General features: G+C 42.8%; 1 protein-coding gene across 1 annotated transcript in view; it reads left to right on the forward strand.

Annotated features, from left to right (window-relative positions):
• The first annotated feature begins 622 nt into the window (after positions 1–622).
• GLI3 (GLI family zinc finger 3) overlaps positions 623–25,416 on the forward strand; it is a 309,607-nt gene continuing 284,813 nt past the window's right edge. The window contains exon 1 of the mRNA XM_056857509.1: positions 623–639. The gene's annotated coding sequence lies outside the window, so the exon portion shown is untranslated. The remainder of the gene's footprint in view (positions 640–25,416) is intronic.

A 25,416-nucleotide genomic window follows, 5' to 3' on the forward strand; every position in this document is an offset into this window, starting at 1 on the left:
CAAAGAAACGTGGAAGGAGGGGGGGATAATAATAATAATAAAACCGCTCCGTGGTTGCAGGAGGAGGAAGTGGCGGCGGGTCGGAAATGGGTTGCCGCGTGCAAGTTTTGCAGTTCTTTCTTTCCCCTACCCTCCTCCTCCTCCTCCTCCTCTCTCTTTAAAAGAAAAAATCTCTTCTTTTGCTTTCGGGAGAGTTTGTGGTTGGACCCGGTCAGGGAGATGTCACTCAGGGTGAGCCGAGTGACTCGGGAGGGATCGGGTTACGGGATCCCTGGAACCGAGGCGAGATCTGGATGGGGAGCAGCCCGCGCCCACAACGGGGGGGAGCGGGCGGGCGGGCGCGCGCTTGGGCGAGTGTTAAGAAACATCCAACAACCTTAAACGCGCGCGCGCGCACCCCAGCGCCCTCCTCCTCCCCCTCCCCCCTCCTCCTGCCTCTTCCCCACTCCAAAACAGAAGCCAAAAAATGCCCCCATTCATCCTCGGGGATCGGTGCTGTTAAAAGTGTCGGCCGCCGAGGAGCCCATTGTGTTGCCGCGGCGGCGGCGTCTTGCGGGAGGCAGATCCCCCCCCCAAATCTCTTTCCTATGGGAAGTTCGGGGCTCCTCCTGACCCCAGCAGAAGCAGCGGCTGCAGCAGGTACGTTAAGGGGCGAGTTTTGGAGACAAACACGCGGAGGGGTGCGGGGGGGGGGAAGAAGAAAAGTTCTTTGTTTAACTTGCAGCGCGCCCGGCGGGGCAGGAAAGAAGCTAGAACGGGATTTTTGTTTGTTTGTTTTGGGGGAGCGGGAAGATCCTTTTCTCCCCCCCCCCCTTCTTCTTCTGGGTTTGATTTCTCATGGAGTTGGGCTGGAGGGAGGGGATGCGAGGGACCGCGGGCGGCTCTTTTGGGAAGTGCAACCCCGAGCGCGCGGTTCCCTGCAGAAAGCGTCGCAGTCCTCTCTGCCCGCTTTCTCGGGAGCGAGTCCCGTGGAAACCTTAAGGAAACTAGGAGTAAGAGCGGGCTGCGGGATATTCCTTCTCCCCCTTCGACTGGCAGCCTCGGCCCCGCTGCGCTCGGAAAGGGTTTGCAGGCTTAGCGTCCCACAGTTCTGCTTAACTGCACGTTTCGCAGGCTTGGAGCAGCTGCTTGGCCTCTTCCAAAAAGGGAAAAAAAGAAAATAAAAAAGGAAGGAAGGAAGGGGAAAAAATATATCCTGCCAGTAGTTTCTGAGGTGACTGGAAGTTTGCCACATCTGGAGTGGTGGAAGCAAGTGATCGGATGTGGTACTGTACACAACCTTGTGCTGTTGTTTGTAGTGTCATGAATCTGCCCCTCTCCTGTTACTTTTTCTTTCTTGCTTTCAAAGTTTGATTCCCGTGCTGGAAAGTTTGGGGGAAGGAATTGAAGTGGGAGGGGAGATGAGGGCGAGGCTCCTCGCGCACAACTGGAGGAAGGTGAAATTTTTGCTTTTAAACTTAATGGTCATTTCTGTTGCTGTTGCAAAAAAGGAGGAAAAGTTCCTGTGTCTACTTCAAGGCTGGTTGGTTGCTTTTGGCATGAACTTTTGGACCCAGGAGCATCAGATGCTTAAATTTCCATTGTGGTTAGTTGAGACTTGCTAATTTTTTGGCAAGGTGCAGACCGAAGCTCCTTGGTTTTGAGTATTTTTCTGTTGTCGAGACATCTCTCTTTCCCTTTGGTTTTTGGCTTCCTCTTCTAAACCTCATTATTGGATGGGGAGGTCTGCGTAGCTGGAAGAGTTATGTGAATCGCACCGGGCAGTTAACTTTCTCAAATTTGGAAAGAAAGCTGGAGAGGGAGCCTTTGGACAAAGGAGGCAGAGTAAATACATGAAAGCAAAGTGATTTGGACAAGCAAACACATCAAAGGAAACTTAGAAGGGTTCAGCAGAGAATCTGTTTTGTTGTGTTAGTTTAGCCCTTCAACTTTGGGTTGTTCACAGTTGCAGCGTTTCTAGCTGAGGGGCTGCCAATTGGGTATTGTCCCTTGCAAACACCACATGAGAAAAAGGGGGGGAACCCCCTCACACACCCTAACCCCAGCCCCCAATTATTTGAATCCTCTGGTGTATTGTGTTCATCCCATCCTTTGGGTCTTGTGTTTGTGGCCTTCTGCCAGTTTATATGTAGAGATATTTATGTAAAACATTTTCTCACTGCTCTTTGCCAGCTGTTCCACATTTTCCAGCTGCCACATCAGTTTGAAGTGATGCACCGTTTGCATCCCAGCCTAACGGAACCTCTTTTTAAAAAAATTTTAAGCCCAAGGTATGGGTGGCTATCTGTTTTGGCAAGTTAATGTGTACATCCCATTAAATAAGCCTGCATATCTGGGCATATAATAATAACAACATGCACTAAACTTCTAGGGCCTTGTCAGTTTTTGAAACTTGAGCCTGTAGTTTTGAGTAAATTTTCAGGGATCATATTGAAATCCAGTGATTTCCATTTAAAAAATAAAACAAAAAACGAGGTTCATTAAAGTACAAACTATTTTTACTAGAAGGGATTTGATTTCTGTTTTTCTTTGTCCGTGTTCTGTTAAAGCATCAGCTTGTTCGGTTCAAATGAACTCCAAAGAACAACCCAAGTTTATTTCTTTGAAGGGAGTAGTGTAAAAAAGTGTAGAAGAATTTCCCCCCCTTCTCATGATTATGAGCTGAGACTGTTTGGAGCATTTATACAATTATATTCTTAATTTGGAAAGGTGCCTTAGTGATTGATATCTGTAATTGTTTCCTTTAGGCTCTTTATTAAAAATTAATTAGAATCTGACAGTTTATTAATTGTATATCTCAAAAATTATTTTGAAAGAAGAAGAATGCAATGTTTAAAAACAAAGAAATCTGAAACCTGTGACATACTTTCTTATCACCTTACGGTAACTTAGTTGAGGCTGTCTGTAAAATCTAACGGTGAATGACTTCAATAGTGTAAACTCAAATATTTCAAGAATTTACTTATGAAATGAAAATTAACTTGTGGTGCACTGGTACATAATGATTTTTAGAAGATTTGTTTTCTTTTTAAATTAGGCTACAAAACAATGTTAAGTAACTTTGTACTGATTTTAAGAGGAAACTACTTTTTTGTTTAACAATACGGTTGCCATCATCTGCACAATCCCCCAGTGGGACTTCTGAATGATGGTGCAGTCCTAAAAAGAGTTACACGGTTCTAAGCCACTTGACTTCAATGTGCTTTGAAGGGTATAACTCTGTTTAGGATTGCACTGCCACATGTGTAGGTTAGTTGCAGTTTAGGTAAATGGTTAGGTACTGTGCTTAAGCACACACTTATAAAGTTCCAGTGAAATCAGTGAGATGTTAGTTATTTTGAAATAGTTATGATAAGGATTGGGGTGCCAGAAATCTAATGATTAGTAAGGGAAAGATGAAGGGTAATTCTTATAATTCTTAAAAGGAAAAAAATCAGAGCTGGAGAGTAAGTAGAACTGTTTTGAGGTGTGAGCGTGTGTACACACAGTTTACTTAACATCACTGCACATGGTCACCGGTGTAACATTGTTTGCTGAAATGTTTGTCTCCTGAAGAAAAACAAAACAGAAGAAGATATCACATTGCATTATCTTGACAAAAATTTGTGCAAAACTCATACGTTAGCCAGGACCCAACATTCTGTTTCAGAAAAGTCAAAACTCTTTTGAAATGAAAATGTGTCACTTTCCTAAAAAGTTTAATTTTGAATCAAAAGTATTTTGAAAGAGGCAGAATTTTCTCAATGAAAATCTCAGCTTTTGCAAAATAAAACACTTTCTCCAAATGTTGAAAAGTTTAATAAATGCATGTGGGGAGGGGGACCAGCTTTCTACTAAAGCCGCTGCCTAATCCCCCATTGATCCCAGTGGAGTTAGGATGGCTATCCTTGCTGCAATTATTATTTATCTTTATAAATAGTGCTTTAAAGAGTATACATTGTTTTACAGTTCTTATCTCATTTCTCTCTTTCTTGCTTGTAATCATGTGTAATTACTTGAACACATCTGCATTGCTGCTGAGGTATATATATTTGACGTTAGAAAGCATTTTAGAAAACTTTTCCACAGTTTTCTCTCTGAGTAAAGCATCTGATGCTTATTAAAGGTGGGGATCCACTCTAGTAAGGGGGAACGCTTGAGAGTTATGAAAGGAAACGGTTTAATGGCCATTGTTGCATGCATTCTGGTGTGAGGAGACAGTAATGTACTAAGAAGAAGCAGGCTCAGAGCAAGAGTGAATCAGTGAGTCATGAAATCCTCAGGAAGACCTTAGTAATGGAATGTTAATGCTTTTAGACTATAGTAGATTATCTCAAAAGTCAGAGTTTTCTTCTATATGCAATTGTGGTAAATCCCCTAAGCTAAAGAGATACTTTGAAGAAGGCTTTCCTATAGCCGGCCCTCATATTCTGCACTTTATTTGAAGAGTCATGAAGTCAAGACATCTTGTAAGAAATTAAGATGCTAAACTGACCCAGAGATCCTTTTGTTCAATAACAAGCAATGGCTCAGCTCTAATAATCAATTTCAGTTGGCTTTTTAACTAGAGTGTTTCTAAAACACACACCTTTGCTTTTATCCTCCCCACACACACTCACACCATCTTTGTTCTCTTGTTCTCTTGCCATTGGGATTCATTTGTTCCAGTTTAAAATTCAGATAAAGAGAGATGGAATAAACAAAAGAAAAAATGGGAGGGAGGCACACAGCAAAACTTTTTTCCCTCCTCCAAGTTCTCTGAGTGTATTTTCCTCATCTTTACTTTTATTTGATAGGTCTGTGAAATAGAGCTGTAGACTGGCAAAGACTTTAAATGAAATTTCACACTTTGATGATTTTTTTCCAACTTTGATATATTGACAGCAAAAGGAGCTGCAAAGCTTTTATATAACTTGAGCAGTAACGCCAAGCAGCAGTCAAACGTCTCTCTGCATTTGTGTTTAACTGCAGAAGAAAAACATGTCCATGGGCAGCTGAGGTTCTTATCAACCCCCTAATCCCAGATCCCAGCAAACCTTGAGGGCATGCCTCAGATCTTGCTGAAATCATTGTAGACTCTCTCACAGTTTGCAGATTAAATATGCTATGTGTTCCTGGCTCCAACAACAGTTTTATGAGCTTACTAAGCTTCCTGTTTTAAGATCTTTCTCTCTCTCTCTGTCTTTTTCTTCCCTGAGGTTTTTAGGAGCTGCTAAAGGCAGTGCTGTCTGGGCTAAGTGGCTCTTGTTAATTTAGAGACACTTCAGATATTTTATTCTGACTGTAAAAATAGTCTAAATTGTTGTTTTTTAAATTTGAAGGCTATTTACATTGAAGGCAACAGCAACAACAAATAGTTGCTGTTGTCCTGGGGGCATTTGTGGTGGTTGAGGGGGGCACACACCATTGCAAAGTTTTACATGGGACTTGATTTATTCGATAACGATTGCTCTGTTTACAAATTAGACCTATTTCTGCTTGAACTGCAGCAGTTAAGCAAACTCTTAGTGCTTGCTTTCTTACTGCTTATTTTATGGGTTCTGGAAAATGTGTTTCTTCTCCTCCCCATTCCTCCTTACCCATGTGTTCCACCACTAACAATAAATTGTTATAATTCATATACTTTAAAAATGGGATACTTTTCTTTACAACCTACCCTCCAATTGGGAAAAAGCTGTTTTGGTTAACCTTCTGGGTATTATTTTTTCCATATCTAACCAACAAGTAAGTTAACTTTAAGTTTCATTCCCCGCAATCGTGTTTATGTATTTAGCATAAGGACGGCTCGTTAAAAAGAAGGGAAATGCCTCTATCATTGTTCAACAACATGTGTCAAGTTATTCCCAAGGGAACTTGAGCCAATTTTGTGCTTAAAGGTTATTCAGTGAATGAAATTGTGAAAGCCCATTTGTCAAGGTGTACTGCATGGTTTCTCTTAGTTTTCAACCCCCAAATTCATTGTCTTCCTGGCCCAGTCATTAGTCATCAGTGTATTAGTGATGCCTTTGGGCAATGCTGCCCAGCACTTCTTCACACCATGGTAGCTCTGGAAGTGTACTCCGCCGACTTGTAGAATTACTGCTCTGATTTCCACTTGGCTGGGTTTTGAGGTAAGTTCCCTCTCTCCCTTCTAGCTCACTCACTAAGCCCGTGCTCTCTTTTGAAGGCTGCCTTGTGCAGTTTTTGGGGAGGGGGAAGGGTGAGGGTTTTTCTTAAGGACTTCGTTAGATTCATCCTGTGGGTTTGTTGTGGCATGAGTGATAGGAATTATGGTAATCTTGAATTGTATACTTTGCTTTCTTTCTAGCAATCTCATAGCTGTTTAGTGCTTTATATTCTATTCCAGTGTGAGCACTCATAGTTAATGTAAGTCCTGGTATTAAAATCAGCATTTAGTTCGCAGAGTTTCTGAATATGTGCAGGCCTGTCCTGTACATGTTTAATTGAGAGTAAGTTACACTGAATTAAATGGAATTTGCTTCCTGATAAGGTGCAATCCTGTGTGTAAATCCTATTGAAACTGCTGTGACTTTAATTCTGAATAAATACATTTGCTTTAAGCTGCAATCCTGTGTGTGCTAACTTGGCCAGTGTGTAACATGTGCATTAGTGCTGGTCTTCAGTTTCCAACTTGTATTTATCTTACAAATTCTTAGAAGGGGGAGGAGGAGGAGGAAGTAGCTGCAGAATTCTTTGATTATTGTAGAATACTTGGGGGATAATTTCTATTGCAGCAAGCAGCATGGTTCTCTTTCATCCCCATCCCCCAACCTTACAAAATTTACCAACCAACCCTCTCTATAAAACATTCCGATACTTAAAAAAATACAAGACAAGTATAAAGCCTAAAATGAAGTTTATAAGATGTAAGAAGGAGAGACTTTATAAAGTCCCTTTTTTTTACAATTGGAAGTTCTTCTTGGTGTGTAAAGTTAGTCATGCTCTTTACTGGGAAGGTGAAAAACATCTGGGTTTGCTTTACCATGTGAAACTGTGCTCCACCTTTAACCAAAGTACGTAGAGCAGAGAGAATTCCAGGAGTTGGACCCCCCCCAACACTCTTAATATAAAGAAATCTTGCCTTGACACCTCCATTGGTAAAAAGTGGAATGCTAGATGTCAGTGATTTGCACATTTAAGATCAGAATAAGGCCTTGTGCAAGCTGTGGCAACATTGCCATAGCCCTGCGTCAGAGTCCATTGTATGTTAAGTATATTTTTTATTGAGCTGTGTTGTTGGACCTTGATAGATTTTAAATTTCAGTTTGATTGGGATTGGTGCCATAAAGCAGTGCATCAATGAGAATGGAGAATAAGCTATACGAAATTCCTTGTGCCACTGGGATTTGGCAGTTTGCAATACAAGGGAGAAAGATATCTTTGTCAGAAGTGGCTTTTTTGTTGTTGATCAAACAATAGAAACCAGGACACAAATAGTAAAAAAAATACAGGTATTTGTAGTTTATTTACTACTCAGTTATGTGAGAGAGCAGGAATTGGCCTCTCTTGCCACCAGCTCTGTCCATGAATATCCTTGCTCACAAGCATGTGTGGTAATAAGTGGAGGAAGTATTAAGGCCTGTTATCACCTTAGCAAGAGATGCTGATTGTTCTCTTGGATGTATTTTCATCCTTTTGAATCTGCTTTGGGAGATCAAGATTATAAAAGTACTTTTACGATAGGACTTTATATTACTGAATTTAAAGTTTTTTGGGGTTTGGCAGTTGGCATGAGCTTACATTGCGATGGAAGGATGTTAGTGGTGACTTGGGAGAATCATTTAAAATATGCTTCATCCAAGAGTTTGCCCATCAAAATATAGGTGTTTTCCTCCCCACATAAATGCTTATTGCAGATTTTCTTCTCTCCCTAGTACTGTGGGGTTGTAAACAGGGCCAAACAGGAGAGCTTTGGATGTATTTCTTAGAATTCTTTAGGTCAGAGATATGGGACCTTTCTCCCAGTTCTCTGCAGTTGTCAGCTATACTATAGTATCAGAACTGCTAAAATACAAGAGACAAGAAACCTGAACATCTCTCTCTCTTCCTCAATTTTCCTTTTGGTTAGGCATAATATTTATGAATTCCTGGCCACTTGTTCTACATCTTTTTTTTTAAACTCTTGAATATTATATAAGAAGGCATGGGGTTAGAAGAGGGAGTTAAAAAGGATATCTAATTCAAGTTAGGCGTGGAATTCATGAAGACCCTCTTGTTTCATGTCAGTATCAATTTTAAGAGATTCTGAGTGCTTTATCAGCTGCTGTCAACAGGACTTTAGCAAGATATGAGTAAGTCTTTTTAAGACTTTGGTAGGATACGAATTAGACCCTTGTTAGTGCTTGAGTAAGGTATGAAGTTCACCCATGCACTACTGCATGGTAGTAAGTCCCAAATAGTTGCTGTGATGTTTATATCTGTGCTTAGAATCCGGATGTTAAATTCTCAAACACTTTAAATTCTATTAAGAGATGCTTGTCCATTACGTAATCTAAGGTCTTGATCCGGCCACATTTGCTCATGTGAGCACACGTGATTAACTCAGAGGGAGATATTTCTTTGTTGGGGGAATGTCATTTTAGGTTACAACATCATAGTTTTAGGGAACACATCATCAGACTCTGAGATTATAACCCTAATAGAATATTTTATATTCCATAATGCCAGTATCGGACTTTTATTCAACCAGACAACTAAATACCTAAAATGCACAAAATTGTTGCATTTTGTTGTTAATTTTCTATAATAGCAGTTGAGTTATTGGAAAACAGACTTCAGTCTTTACTCAGGCAAAATATTCCTTCAGGCTAGTTAAAATCTGGAAAAGAACTGCAGAACGGGTCTCTGATCAGAACTTGCACTGCTGTTTTATTTTGAGGCAGAATTTCAGCTTTTGAATTAGTAGGAAAACATTCCTAATCAGTATCTGGCTAATTGCTTCCTTTTTGATTTAGTCTTGTAGTACAACAGTTAAACCTTCTGTGGTACTATAGAAGTGTAGCATAGTGTATAACACTAGACTATGAAGAATCCCATTATTGTTTGTAGTTTAAGACATATACCGTAGTTATTATAGCATTAGGAGATTTTCATAGTTGGGATAAAATTTAGCAAAAAATGAACGGGCAACATAAAGTGATTGAGAAAGTTTCCTGCAGTTGTATCACAGGAAGAAAGTAACTGCCGTGCTGGATCATACCAAGGCCCATCAAGTTTAGTATTTTCTTCTCACAGTAACCAGCCATATGCTTTTGAATACTCTGAAGCAGAGGATGAAAGCTTTCTTTTTTTTGTCTCTAGTACCTAATATTTGCCTTATTATATAGAAGTTTCATTATAGTTTCATCCCTAATTGCCACTGATAGATTCTTCATTAATTATCTGTCTTTCATGGAATCTGTGCTGGTAGCCATCGCAAGACCATGTGGTAGTGAAATCTAGAGATTAATTATTTGCAAACAAAACCCTGAACCTACTCTTATGAGCTTCGATGGGTGATCCCCACATTCTAGTATGATAGACAATTTTTTTCTTGTATCCTCACACACCATACATAAATTTGTCAATAATCTCTGTCATGAACTCCTATAGTTGTTTTTTTAAAGAAAGCAACAAGTCCCAAATGATTCAGCCTGTCTTTGTAGGAAAGGTGTTCTGATTCCCTTGATAATTTTGTCTTTACTTTATTGTATCTGCCTCTACTTCATACCAATTTTATTTGGATTTCTGTGTGGTATTATTTGATTTAAACCAATAAAATGGCAAGTAATGTACTGGGCCTGAATTTGTTCCAGAAAAACAGACTGGAAACCAGAAATGATTCTAATGAGTTCTTTAAAAAAATTAAGCAGTTGAAGTAGTTGAGGAATGTCTTATCTCTGCTTATTTGCTAAATGTTTGATTATTTTTAAAAATGTACTCTTTTTGCAATTTTTACCCTTCCAGTCAGGATGCATTTTAAATGCATTAAAACAAATAAAACATTATCAGGGAAGAGTGGGCATCTCCCTGAACTATAAGAACATCTAGAATACAAATGGCACTTTTGATATGATGAGTAGAATCTTGTCTGTACTTCAGAAGATTTCAGGGATATATGAAGAGAATGAGGAAGGATGTGTATGTGTTTCTGCAGATCTTCCTCTCTGTATTAGATAGCGTAGAGGCAGAAAGATTGCTATTGGTGCGTCCATGTGAAAAACAGAAAGGCAGTTTTAAATGTGCTTCTGCACGTGTGAAAAACAGATTGAAATGGGCTTGTCAGGTTTCTGGATCGATTTGCAGACTTTCAGGAAAGTCAATTTCAGTTGTGTTCCAGTCTTTCTGTGCAGTAAAGGTTCCATATTAGCTTTAATCTAGGAATTTGTGAAATTTGCACCTGGAGTACATTGCCTGCACAGCTCAAATTCCAGATGTTTTGCAATTCTAACCTCACTCCCAACAACCCTCTGCAACAATGTAATTGTTATGTCCAGTTGTACTGAGGGCACAAGAACATGAGATGCTGGAAATCTGTGATTGAATAGTCACGTGGCATTAGTTTACAAGCAGATGGTGGGGGTAGGATACGATTTGGATGAGCTTGCCTCATTTTTGTAAGTCACTCTGAGCCCAAAAAATTGAATAAATAATAATAATTTTTCAGTACTAGGGCTAATAATAGCTTAGAGGAGGTATTTCTATCTAGGGAACAGTACGGGGAAAGGGTTAACTCCCCCTCCCACCGCAGTGTGTTGGTTCTGATTACATTGGTACTCTCTCATAGCTTCCTTTAAAGAAAAAAGAAATAAAAAGACATTGAGCTAGCTGATCACGGATAGAATGTATGAAATGGCCATCAAAAGATAGAGTAAATGTCTAATTCAAATTTGTGTTCAGACATGAATTGACTGGGTAGCCTTTGAAAACTCACAATCGTCATCCAGGTTCTCTCAGGGCACAACCAGACAAGGTGTGAGTTTAGTTGTTCCCGGGATGAACCTGAAGAAGTGTGAGTTGTTGAAGACCACCCAGTCAATTCGTGTCTGAACAGGAATTTGAACTGGCCTTTTAATTTGTCTACTGGGCATTATTTCACACATGACATAGAAGCTAAACCAGGCTTGCTACGGAGTGATCAACCAGTGTCAAACTGCAGCCATTCTCCCTGCCTGGTGTACCTAGATTGTTCCTGTATTTGTTTCATTAATATTTTACACTTTTATGCATGTATTTTAAAAAATCTAGATGTGTGAAGTAGCCTGATACGTCTACTCTGATGTAGGGTTTTTCTTCAGGGGGAGTAATTTGGAATTATTCCCACAAAGAAGTATGCACAGAGGGTGCTCTCAGAAATGGAATCTGCAGGTAGGGTCTTTTTGACTGGAACCAGCAGAAATTGACTTACGCCTATGGAGGAGCAATGTTAGGTTGGCATTTCCTTAGAGATAATTCAGAAAATAATTCTCAAAACAGGGAGGAAGGGAGGCAGTTTTGTTGCGACAATTTGTGAAAAAAAGAAAGGGGCGGTAGAGTTGAAATGTGATGTCTTTCTTGCGTATGTTTAAAGAGGGCCTGTAGCTTAGTGTAGCTTAGTATATGCTTTGAATTTAGAAAGTCCTTAGTTCAGTCCTCAGCAGCTCCAACTGGAATGACCTCTGGGTGAGATCTGAAACCTGGGAGAGCCAGTCCTGTTTCGTGTGAACAATACTTGGCCCAGATGGACCAATGTTCTGACTTAAGCAACTTTTCCTTGATGAGACTTCTTTTCACACATTAGCTTAAATGCTTTAGTGTTTGCTTCATCTTCCCTCTCTGCTGCTCCCATGCCCTGCTTTCTTTCTACATCTCTTTATTTTTTCTGTTTTTAGGCCTCCCTCCTTTCCTTCCTAGAGCACTCACGTTCCCCCTATGAATCACACACAGTAGCCACACTGAAGGTGCTGCAAATGTTTAAGGAAAAAGGACAATTACTAAAATTTCATTTTAGAAGAGTGTAAACATGCTCCTTGTTGTTTATTTCCAGTAACATTTTTCAATAAAAACACAGTTCCTTACTATAATAAGTATTCTTTTTCGGCCTTAATTTTTACTTTTACATATTGGTTTTATAGGGAAAGGACAAGTTTTATACTGGAGTGGTAAACTGTAACAAGTGGAGAGCAGAGGTTTTTTTAAAAGCATATCATGGAATTACTTCTGGTTTTCAGGGGAATTTTGTCACTGCAGATTTGCCTGAATTGGTGTTAAACATAACTGAGGGCTTTGGCTTTTAAACGTAACAAGTACAAGCTTGAATGAATCTAAATAAAATAGCTCTCATATTAAATTTTCTCATGTACATTTTGAACTGACCAAGATGGAGCTTTCTTCATCTTGAATATTCCCAAGGAATGAAGTAAACAGTTTTGATGCATCTGATAAAAGGCTCTTTATGCTTGAAAGACACTGTAATTTTCTGATTGTTCTACATGCTGCTCCTTGTGTGTCCCCCCCCTTTCACACAGTTTCCCTCTTTTGAGACAGATCCCCAAAGACTGCCTCCAGTAGTGCAGATCAAAACGGTGCATGTGAATGCCCCAAATACCCAGAGATATTTCTGGGGGAAAATTAAACATCCTATGTTTGCTTGCACACTGATCAGGCCACTCTGGATGCTGATAGCAATCAGTATAAACTTTCCCTACTGCTGATGTAATGATGATGAATGCCGTGGTGCTCTTACTTCAGACAGCTCTTCTCAGCGGATGCAAACCACTTGTTAATGAATGGAATACAATTCCGGTGGCATCAAATAGAATCAGGGACGAGAATTTGAAAGGAGGCAATCAGTTAAAAAGAGAAAAGACAATAAACCAACAGAGTTGGGAAAGGGTGTGTGTGTCAGGAAAAGATTGTTAGAATTTTGCAGCACACCTTGGGAAACCCGGTAGGCTTGTTAGAGGCTTAGAGATCATCTAGATCAGGGGTGACAAACATAAGGCCCGCGGGCCAGATCCGGCCCCTTGAGAGCTCTTATCTGGCTGCGAGGCAGCCGAGGCAGCCACCTCCCCTCGATCTGGGCTGGTGAGGCATGGCCAGGCCAAGGGATATTTATGTCATATGTAACAATTGAGTTCGACACCCCTGGCCTAGATGATTCTCATTTTTCTGCACTCCTGATAACCCCGTGTTCAGATATGCAGAATGTTTCAGTCTGAACTCAACCCCCAGTTTGTCCACGCAGTTGAAAGGAACCAGCATGTGTGCTGTACAACCCACATGGCTGTGTTTCCTTGCACGTAATAGAGTGTTAGAAAAAAAAGATATCTGCCCTTCCCTGTGACAGTTCCTTGTTACTTTTTGTACAATACAGGACTATAGCAAGTGTGCTGGAAGCCACTATCTGAATAAGCCATAGTCAAATAATGGAACTTACATGACCAGAAACATTTGTGTGAAAATGGCTCAGCACATTACTAGGAAGTTCTGAAAAAGATAATACAAGGGAAACTCATGCATCGTTTTAGGGAGATTTATGTGCTTCTTATATAATTGCGGCATTTCTCCATGAGAGAGATAGATCTGCCCTCCCCTTGCAATTTCTCCCAGGAAGTACAAAGTGAGGAAGAACAACTTTGGCTTCCTGGTATACTTCTGTTGCATGTTTGGAGACTTGTATCTTCCCTTCCTGTTTTATGCGCGCTTCTTACCAGGGAACTCTGGTATAAATATGGCATCCTTTGTAAAAAGCTTTGTAAAAAGCAATGAAAAATAAAAGAGGACTTGTATGAAAAGACCAGACTGCAGAGGCAACAAATAGCAGAATTTTCTCACATAGCAGCGTTACTACAGCTGGATTATCCAGGACAGTGTCTACTTTAAATGAGCAGTTCTCAGACTGCAAAGGTGACATATAAATAACCTGAATAAAAAAATGGACCTTGTGGTGCTGTGCTGTTCTGTGTACAGTGGAGAAAACTGTCCACACAATTAACTATTGTACATAAAACAGCTTGTTCCCAAAAGAGTCTTGTGGGGAGCTAGAATTGCCCCTCTATTTATACCCAATTGTTTCTAAATGTGGTACTTTAGAGGTTAAGAAGATGCTCTTTGTCAGTCCCAGAGATTTCATTGGGATACAGAGATGATTTCTTGGTATGGAGCCAAGATATCTAAGGTTTTTACAGGCAGGGTTGTGGGTGCGTTATATTACCTTCTCCCCTCCTCCCTCTTCATAGAAGACTTTGAAGCTCAGGAAGAACTTAGCAGTGACCTGTTCCTCTCAGAAGAGGACGCAGACCCAATGCTGAAATCGTCCTTAGTTAGAAGGGAGTGGGTGAAGCCCCAAGAAGACAGAGAGGAGAGAGCTGCAGGGAAGAGCAGCGATGCTAAAACAAAAGTGCCAAACTGTGCAACCAAAAAATGGCACAAAAAAGGAGATTGGCCAAAAGGAACATTGGCCCCAACGACCACCAGTTTGGCCCAGAGCGGCTAGGGTGGTGAGCCTACCCCTCTGGAGGCCATTCCTTGACCCAGATGGCAGCAACGGAGCACCTGAGGGGTAATGTACAGCCACCCCCCTCCCCTGAGGCTGTGGGTGGGCAGCCATATGGCTCATCTGAATTATTGGAGGTGATTAGAAAGGCCTTAAGGGAAGAGCTAAAGCAAATCCACTCTTCCCCATTGTCGCCCTGGGGTCCTATTACTCCCCAGAAAGATCCTTCTGCATGTCTCTGTGGCATGGTTCAGGAGGAAGGAGAAGGAAGGAGAAACTACTACTTACATGGAGGATTCACATCAGTGACCCGCTAAAGCAGCAAGAAACGCCACATACGCTGGCACCAGCCACCGTGCAGGCAATGAGACTATTCTCATTGTCAGACAATGAGAGGAGGGGGAGTTATATGAGAAAGAGCCCATAGTAGAGGAACAACCAACCCATCTGTTCAATGAGCCCATAGTGGGAGGATTACCAGTCACTGCTGGCCAAGGCCATTACAGCACTGGACCTTTCGGAGGACCCTGACCCCCGGGGGGAAATAAAAGGGGGCAAATCTCATCCTAAAGGGATTAAGGAATTATTTCCCTGACTAACCTTCTCAGAGAGATCAGCTCCCTTCCCTGAGTACTTTGAATGTGTTGTCAAGGAAGAATGGTTCAAACCTTTGTCTAACAGACAGTTGCTCAACGCTACAAAAAAGCTGTATGCCTTAACTATAGAACTGCTGCAAGTACCCTTAGTGGATGCTCCCATCACAACTTCGTGATCCACAGACCTGTTATCTGAGGATGGACAGGGATCCATCATTCTTACCACATGCTGTTGCAATCCAGACCTGACCAGCGGAGAGTGCAGTGGTCTAGTAACAGAAGGTCTTTTAGAAGAGGATCTCACTTCAGTTGGTCCCCTCCATTCCAATCCTATCGATCCCCCTTCAGGATTGCACAAGATAAACAGTGACACCAGGCACCTGCCAGTGGATGGAAAGCTCCAAGAATTTCAAGCTAAGTGGCTACAATCACAACCAGACCTCTGGGTTCAGCAAACCATTCAGTTCGGCTACTCCATAGAGTTTCTCAGTCTTTTCCCAGACCAGTTTCTTACATCTCCCAGATCTCTGCAGGAGGAAAACGACTCCAATAGTAGCCATAGAGCATCTTCTGAAAATTTGAGTGATAGAACCAGTTCCTCCATGCAAGCCAGTTCCTCCATGCAAGCATCACTCAGGCATATACTCTGTCTTCTTCAGCATCCCCAAGAAAAATGGGGACTGGAGAGCCATCTTAGACCTAAAATATATAAAGTTTGTGATGCACAATTGCTTCTGCATGGAGACACTATGGCCTATCACAGAAGCCCTAATGCCCGAGGTCTTCATGACATCCATAGCCCTCACAGAAGCATACCTGCACATCCCCATCCACATGGATGTTTTTCTTTCCTGGATCATCATTTTCAATTCAGAGCCTTCCCCTTCGGCTTGGGGTTGGCCCCTCGGGTTTTCTCAAAAGTGCTGGTGACGCTTGTGGCGCTAGCTTGCAGACCCTTACCTGGATGACATCCTGATCTGTTCCCCTTCCTGGGAAATAGCCATCAAGGACACCACCTGAACCATACAAATATTGGGAGTCCCACAGCTAACTCTTGAACAGAGAAAGGAGCAGTCTCAGTCCTCAAAGACTAACACACTTGCGGGTCATCATAGGCACACAAAGGAATATGTTGTTCCTTCCAGAGGAGAAGATGAACTAGATATCTTCTATGGCCAAGACAGTAGCCAAGGCCAAATCAGTCCAGCTAATGGCGTTGGCACACCTCCAGGGTCTGATGATAGCATGCATTGGATCAGTCTCAAGGGCACAATTCCACTCCAGACTGCTTCAGTGGTTCCTACATCCTCATTAGTTAGACATCTTACAAAAAAGAGACAACCGAAGTAAAGTATGATATGGTGGATCAAGAACTGCAGCCTGAAAAGAGGGCACCCTTATATTCAAGAGAACCTTCTTCAAATATTCATCGATGCCAGCCTGTCTGGATGGGAAACTTCCCTTCACAACCTTCCTGCACAGGACCCTTGAACTCAAGTAGAAAGCGAAATGAGCAACGACATTGTGGAACTCAGAGCCATCAAAAAAGCTCTTCTAGCCTTCCAGCCACAAACCAGGGGTCAACACGTCATCATCAGGACTGACGATATCTCTGCTAAGGCCCATATCAACAAAGAATGGGGCTCCAGATCCTCTACTCTGCAACAAGAAGTGAAAAGCATCCTTTCATGGGCAGAAACCACTCACCTATCAATTGCTACAGGGCATATCCAGGGATCTCCCAATACTGTAACAGACTGGTTGAGCAGACAGAGGATAGACAAGAACGAATGGTCTCAAGAAGGAAATCTTCCAACAGGTCATGGACAGGTTTGGAAAACTGAGAGTGGACCTCTTCACCTTGGCTTCCAATTATCAAATACCATGGTTTTTCTCCAGGTACCACCATCCTTGGTTGGAGCAAGTGGATGCACTAACTTCTCAGTGGCCAAAGGTCTGCTGTATGCTTTCTCGCCATTACCCATGGTTCCGAATGGCTTACAGAAGATACATCAGGAGCGAGTGGAAGTGAGCTCCAGAGTGGCCCCGCAGTCTGTGGTTCCCATCCCTAGTGGAATTATCCATTCAAGCTCCATATTTATAAATGTCTCATTCCTACAGTTAACTCCTTTTTTTTTACAGAAGTAAAGAAATTCATTTACCATAATTGTGCCCATGGCACACATTAGATTTGCGGAGGGCCCTTAGGATATACATCTGATGCACAGAACCCATCAGGAAAAGGACTTTCTATTCATTTTCTTAACAGCACCAAATAAGAGAGACTGATGATGTCCAGGTCAGCAATCAGCTGTAACATCAGACAGTGTATCTGCCAGGCCTACAAAGCCAGCAACACTCAGATTCCACAAGGCATCACAGCACACTCAGTTCAAAGCGCAGCTTACCAATGTAACATTCAACCATCAAGCCTCAGTGGAAGAAATATGTAAGGTGGCCAAATGATCCTCCGTATCATTTGTCAGGCACTACAAACTCAACTCCTCTTCAGCTGATGCCGTCTTGAGCAAAGGGTGCTACAGCACATGGTAGATGATAACTGATGCCCACCCAAATTGAGGGGGACTGTTATTGGAAATCCCAAATTCAAGATGTCCTCCTCAGAGCAAGAACGAAACCTTGGATACTCACCATGAGGGTTCCTTCTGCTCTGAGGGAAGGAGGGCATCTTGCCCGCCCTGTAAAAATAAAAACATACAACAACAACAAAACAATCTCAAAGAACAGATATGATATCAAGCTGACTGCAGGAACAGAGAAATTGCTGAAGCCTTCTTTGGCTGGTAAACGACTTGTGCAACAAAGTGCCAAGGGAACACAGATGATATACCTCTACTTTCCCTAAAATACCTCTTCTTTCTTGTTACCTAACACTTTCCTATGTTATAACAGAATTTTCCACCTGTTCTTGTTAATGTTCTTGTTTATGTTCTTATATGTGTTATTATATCCTTTCTGTCATTGATCTAGCTTGGTGTACTCAAACTGAGCTCTAGGGTTTCCCGTGACGGAGTCAGGAAGTAATGAAGTTAGCCCTGCCTCCCTGAACAGCTGGTAGGAATAACCCAGATTCAAGATACCTTCCTTACCTCAGAGCCAAAGAAACCCTCACGGTGAGTATCCAAGGTTCCGTTCTCACTAGGTATTCTAGTTGGTATTCCAGGCTTAGTCCTTACATGGTGGTGCCACAGTGGAAGATCAGATGCACACAAATTTATTTTATGAATGGAAGGGAATCAAAATTAATGTTTTCCCTGTTTATAGAAGGGATTGGGTTATCTCGCGTTATATTTTCTCCAGCCCATGAAACAGAGCAGTCCCTGGTACATTTAGACACATGATTACCCCAGTGTTTCTGTAGTGAAATTGATTTGGCATAATTGAGAATTTATTTGCAAATCTATGTAATTTTCTTTGTCCACAATTCTACTTTCCTAGTCATCTTTTCAGTCTGGTGAGAGAGAGCCTTGGAGACATTCAGAAAGTAGCAAGGCTATATTCGGAGTGTCTCAGAAGTTAGCATAAAGCCACATATAGCCCTGCCCTTCTCTGGAGATGGGTGAAGCTCTTTCTGATGTCACACTGAGCCTCAGAAATGTTCAGGGAGCAGTGAAACATCTGTCCCCCCATTGTGTCCATGGTAGGGATGAGCCTCCTCCTATCACTGAGAGGAGGTTCTGAGGTATGCCATTGCAATTGTCTTGCGTCCCAATTAAAGTTCTGTGTTTTGTCACAGACAAGACCATGCCTTTCTGCTGTGGGGGGAAGGGAGGGCTGGAAGCTAATTCCAGTAGAAAAATCTGTGGACCTCTTTGTCTTCACAAATGCATGCGGAGGGAATGTATCAGTGCAAGTTATGACTGTCAGGATATTTACACATTTTATTTTAGTGGTGGTTACTTACTTTTCTGTCCATTCACTTATTTGTTTTCTCCAGTAAGGTGCCTTTCACAATTTATTCTTGTCATCGTTCTAATTTTAATCATAACTTGGTGCAAGCTTGCGTTTTGCAGACTTGAAAAGCAGAGGTGCACCTGCGAGCAGGTTGCTGGTTTGCCAGGGATTAGCTTGAAAGTGGGGCTCAGATTAATTTATTGAATGGGTTCAAGCCTGCGGGAAAATTGCAAAAGATTCCCGCATGGTTGAATGGAAAAAGACCATGACTGTTTGCTTTCACGGAGGAATGTTTATCCTTCTATTTTACCTATAAAGTTCAGGGTTGTGTTTTCTCTTAGCTACGGTCGGTCGGTCATTCTTATGCACATGCAGGCAAGCAAGGGGTAGTAATAGAAGAAACTAGTTTGCCAGTGTTTGAAAGCAAGGCTTTGGAAAAATGCATATGTGGCATTGAAAGGAGGCGATTGGGAAGGGGCTATTCAGAGTTTCAAATCCACCATAACCCCCATTTCTTGCAAAATGTGTTGGATTGTGTGCCAGTTGGGGGAGGGAATCACTTGGTTTATAGCTCCATTTATAGTTCATAATTTATTGGTGCTGAATTATTGTTATAAGTCTCAAATATTTAGAGTGTATTGGAAATCATTGTTTATTTGTATATTAGTTCAAAGACTTAATAAAAAGAAGAGAAGTTACCAGCTATGCTGCTCAAAAAGAAAAAAAAATCCAGAATATAATCCATATAGTACCTCTTATTAGGACCAACCAGATAACACATAATAGTGTGCTCCAGAATTCTTCTTCAGGTTGAGTGTTACCAAAAACAAACAAATAGATGAATAAATAAAAGGAAAAGGAAGAAGCTTCAGGGCATGGTGGGAAATCCTGGTGTAGTCTGCTGTGTTGTGCTATAGATGTTAGATGCATTTTATGAGCAAGTGGCCATACAATGGCTGCATTTCACAGGAAACACAAAGTATCCTAAGGTCACTTTAAAAAAGTCATGTCTGGGCACTGGTCCCTTCTCCTACTAATGTTCATTGCTAAAGCATCTTCTCTGCCTCTTTTTCCCACTATATTCATTATTTTGCAATAGCCTGTTACGCACTGATTTAGAGTTGTCAGAGAAGGTCTTTCCCAAATGCTCAGCATCCCCCTTATGCTTCAGTTGTCCCTGTCTGGGACAATTCTTTTTTTGTGGTTCCTGACTCTGGTGAAATCACCAACCTTCTTTTGATCCTCTTTTGTCTTCTGGGAAGAATTTTGGGTTCTCTTAATTTTTGTGTGTGTGTTGCTAGAAATTACCATCATTAAAGTTTCAAATCCCTTTTCCTGGTTTTCTAGAAGTTAAATATTTTGAGTTCCTGTACTTTGAAATGTTGGAGAATCTGTATCGTTGCTTACTTGCATCGAGGGCAAAAGCTTCTGTTGTTGCTATGGCCAGCTAGGATTTATGGTATTCTTGCATGGAACAGCTTCTGGCTTTTGTGATTTTGGGGAAGATTTTGGGGATTAGAACATGACATCTTAGAGTAGAATATCCTACAGGATTCATTTCTTTAGGAGTGCTCACATTTATTCTGTTAGGGAAAAAGAGTTACTTGGGCGTTTTTATGCCTAAATGATATACAGCTATATATGCTGACATGGGAATTTATTGGAATATAGGATTTGATTGATTGTAAATGAAATGAAACAAGGCATACTAAGAATCTCTCTTTAAAACCCCCCACAGATTTCCAATCCTGAAAATTATATGGAACAAGCTTTGAAAATGTGCAGGTGAACATAACTAGAGCCTGCTGGATCAGGCCAGTGGTCCATCCAGTCCAGCATCTTGTTTCACTCAGTGGCCAATATTGTGGCCTCCAATGAGAACTCAACAAATAGAGAACTTTGATTGGAGGATGGGTGTTATCGTATTGCCTCCAATATAAGCCTATGAATATCATCTGCCTTTTCCCCCTCTGAAGAAAGGGCATCTTGATCTTTGGGTGTTTCTCGCCCATTGCTAGGGGTAGGCAGGACTAAACTAACAACTTCCTGTCTCCTGGTGAGGAACACCTCCCCTTCCAGTTCTTCTCCTGCCTTCGCTGGGGTGAGAGCGTTGCAGCCGTAGCTGCTGCCCAGGTCTAGTGAAATTAGGTTAGAATAGATTCTTCTCCTTACCTTGCCGTATCCAATTGTTTTCCCTCCCTACCCTCCCTCTCGTTTGGGTACGTTTGTTTTTAAAATTTAAGCTCCCGGCTCTGCCGACCATCAGCTGAGCCATGGGAGAAACAGCTAAGCTGCGGGAAAGACGCAGCAAACAAAATGGCTGCCGGAGAAGCTGCATCGGAGGACATCGAGCTCCTTTCTGATGCCGATCAAGAATTGGCCTTAAAATCGGCTCCCGCCGTTAGCCGCCCTGGCTGACTATTGGAGAGGGAGCCGCCATCTACTTCGGCTGGAAAATCGCTGAAGAAAAACATGGTGGGGGAAAAGGCAGCAGCCACAAGCACCAGCTTAAGCAGAGTTCCGCTTCGACCTCTAAGGTCCCCGCTGGATCCTCTGCTGCGCCTTTGGATGTGGAGCCCAGGATACCTACAGAGGGTAAAGTAACTTCCCCTTCTGAGGAAGGGGGATTCCCCAAGAACCCCACGTTTGAACAGGTACATAATATGATAGAAGGCTCCATGGAAAGACATTTTCAGAGGCTCCAATCTCTTATCCTACCCTTCCAGCAGGGTTACCCTCCTCAAAGACTCCCTCAGCCACTTCCTCAAGGGTTTTCATATAGTTGGACATCTTCCCCTGGGTCCTCAGTCATATCTGAACCCATGCAGGAGGAGCCTGGCTACAGCCAAAGAGCCCCCTCTAGGCAGTGGCCCACTAAGGCAGCTATGAAAGCAGTGCCAATTATCCAAGAGCAGAGAAATGAAACCCTGTGGATAGAGATTCTGGGGCTGACGATAGGGAGGAAGGAGAGTTCGTTTCAGACGAAGAACTCCTCATTGTTCAAGAACAGCAGCCTCGACTGTTCTGTTCTGATGATTTCCAGCCTCTTTTGGCCAAGGCACTTTGTGCTTTAGACCTCTCTGATGAAGCTGAATCTCCTGAGGAATCTAAGCCTAAATCCAGACATAAAGGTTCCAAAGAATATTTCTCACAATGTGAGGCCCAGACTATTAAGGTCCCCTTACCAGAATACTTTGAGAAAGTTATTAGAGCTGAATGGGACAAACCCCTACATAATAAACAGTTCTCTGGCAATGCCAAGAAACTATATGATATGGCCTCATATGCAATGGATATGTTGGAATTGCCTGTGTTAGATGCTCCTATCTCTGCCCTTCAATCCTCTGACTTCCTGGCAGAGGATGGAGTGGGCTTTATTAAAGATCAGCTCAATAGAAAAATGGAATTTCTTTCCAGAAAGGTGCATGAGGCAGCTGCACTGTCTATTCAGGTCAATACCACGATCGCACTGATGGCTAGGGCTTCAAATGCCTGGATAAAGAAGCTCACTCAGCTTCTACCCACAGCCGAGGGCCTGTCTCGTGTGCTAAAGGCGTCCTCCTTTATGGCAGATGCCTCCTTGGACGCAGTGATCTTCGCTGCTAGAGCGGTTGCCTCCAATATGACCATTCGCAGGGCCCTACTGGTAAGGCCATGGTCGGCTGAGTCCAGGTTCAAGACCATATTAATGGGTCACCCATACAAGGGTGGAAAGCTATTTGGAGAGCGACTAGATAAGATGCTCTCTGAAATTAAGGATAAAAATGAGGCGATCCTTAAATCCCATAAAAAGGAACCCCATTTTGGCCAATACTCTCAGTCCTTTCTATCCTACCATACCTTATCCAGGTTCAGACAGGATCAGAGACACCCACACTGGGCTCCTCATAGAGGGTCCTTTCAACGTTTCAACAGATTCAAGCGCCCCTCACAACCACAGTCCTTTTGGGAGGACAAACCTGACAAATTCTTCAAAGGAAATAAACAGTGACGCCAGGGATCCAATGGTGGGGGGAAGATTACAACTTTTCCTTCCACAGTGGCGCCACTCCCAGATGGATGCCTGGGTACTACAAATAATTCAGCAGGGATATCTAATAGAATTTTATCACAAGCCTCCAGATCGCTTTGTCGCATTGCCATGCTACCGCAGTGCTGTAAAACATCAGAGAACGATGGAAGCCATTTCTCACTTGATCCAGATTGGGGCCATAGAGGAAGTACCTATTCAGGAACATCTCCAGGGAGTTTACTCCATATTTTTCACAGTCCCCAAAAAGAATGGGGACTGGAGGGCTATCCTGGATCTCAAATTTCTCAATCGATTCATCCAGGCCAAACATTTTTGCATGGAGACACTGCGAACCATCATAGAGGCACTGCGTCCAAACACCTTCATGACATCCATAGATCTCACAGAGGCTTATATGCATATCCCCATCATCGCTTTCTGAAATTCAACTATATGAACCTTCATTTTCAGCTCAGGGCACTACCATTCGGGTTGACATCTGCCCCCCGAGTTTCTCCCAAAGTGATGGTGGCTATTGTGGCGATGTTAAGGAAGGAAGGAATCCAAGTACATCCCTACCTAGATGACCTACTCATATGTGCCCCCTCATACAACCTGGCACTTCAGCACACCACTCAAGTCATCACGGCACTCAAAACGCACGGCTTTCTTATAAACAAAGCCAAAAGCTTGCTAAGCCCGTCGCAGAGGATCCTACATCTGGGAGTGGTCATAGATTGCACCACCAATTCAGTATTCCTCCCAACAGACAAGGCCCGCAAAATTGCAGCGGTAGCGAATTCCACGGTAAAGTCGTCACGACATCGACTGATGGCTCTGACAAGGCTCCTAGGCCTCATGGTATCTTGTCTAGGCCTGATTCCGTGGGCTCGCTTCCACTCCCGACCACTTAAAGCAGCACTGCGTCCATTCCATCTGTTCATCACACACAAGATAGACAAGATCCTCTCCCTCAGTCCGGTGGCCAGGACGAGCCTCTTATGGTGGACCAAAATCGACAGTCTAACAGTCGGACAACCGTATCTACACGAACAGCCAGTCCAGGTGTTTACAGACGCCAGCCTCGAGGGATGGGGAGCCATGGTGGCAGACTCCTTTGCTCAGGGCATATGGAGCCAGTCAGAAACATCTCTCCACATCAATCTTGAACTCAGGGCAGTACGCCTAGCCCTCATCAAATTCCCGACCTTGTCAGAAACAAACGCGTGCTAATCAGGACAGACAATGCGGCGACCAAGGCCCACATCAACAAGCAGGGTGGATCTCGCTCCTCTCGCCTGCACCAGGAGTCATCGGCCATCATGATCTGGGCAGAAATATGTACGAGGCATCCACAACACTCAGGCAGATTGGTTAAGCCGTCAGACCCTCCAGGAAGGGGAATGGATGCTGAATACTCAAATCTTTCAAGCCATCACCAGCTGGTTTGGAACGCCCACGGTGGATCTGTTCGCCTCAGTCCAGAATCGTCAGGTGGAAACGTTCTTCTCCTGGTTCTACCATCTGGAAGCAGAGCAAGAGGACGCTCTTCTGACTCAGTGGCCTCCGGGTCTCCTATACGCCTTTCCACCACTGCCTATCTTTCCGAAAGTCATCAGGACGATAAGGGCGGAGAGAGTGGAAGTCATCCTGATCGCTCCCAATTGGCTACGCCGGCTGTGGTTTCTGGCACTCACAGAGTTCTCCGCCAGGGCACCTTGGCAGTTTCCAACATCCTTGGATCTCCTTCAACAGGGACCAATGATTCATCCAGATCCTGGATGGTTTCAATTGACCACTTGAAGGTTGAAAGGGCAAGGCTCTTAGCCCTTGGGCTTTTCGTGGAGGTGGTGGGGACCATCCTTAAAGCCAGACGTCCTTCTACTACAAGGATATATCAACACACCTGGAAAACCTTCTCCAGGTGGTGTCACCAGAAGACGATCAACCCTATCTCTCCTAAGCTACCTCAGTTACTGGCCTTTTTACAGAACGGTGCGCAGCAGGGCCTTAGAGCGGCAACCTTCATTGATATTGATGGGATTCCTCTGTCATCGCACCCTCAGGTTAAGGTGACTCACCGCTTCCCTACCTGGAGACTGAACACTGTACTTTCTGCTCTAACCAAAAGTCCCTTTGAACCTATGAGGGAAGTTCCCTTACGATTAGTAAGGATGAAGACCTTATTTTTAGTTGCCATAACCTCTGCCAGGAGGGTTTCAGAATTGGGTGCCCTCTCTATTCGCAAAGACTTATGTATCTTTCACAAAGATAAAGTTGTGCTACATACTGATCCCTTGTTCACCCCCAAAGTGGGTTCCCGGTTTCATCAGTTTCAGGAACGTCACCTCCCTTCCTTTTGTCCTAATCCTTCTACTCCCAGAGAGCGGAGTTGGCACACCTTGGACCTGTGTAGAGCTATTCATATTTATATATCTACAACTGAATCCATTAGGAGA

The sequence above is a fragment of the Euleptes europaea genome, chromosome 11, assembly GCF_029931775.1.
Source record: "Euleptes europaea isolate rEulEur1 chromosome 11, rEulEur1.hap1, whole genome shotgun sequence".
Lineage (NCBI taxonomy): Eukaryota > Metazoa > Chordata > Lepidosauria > Squamata > Sphaerodactylidae > Euleptes > Euleptes europaea.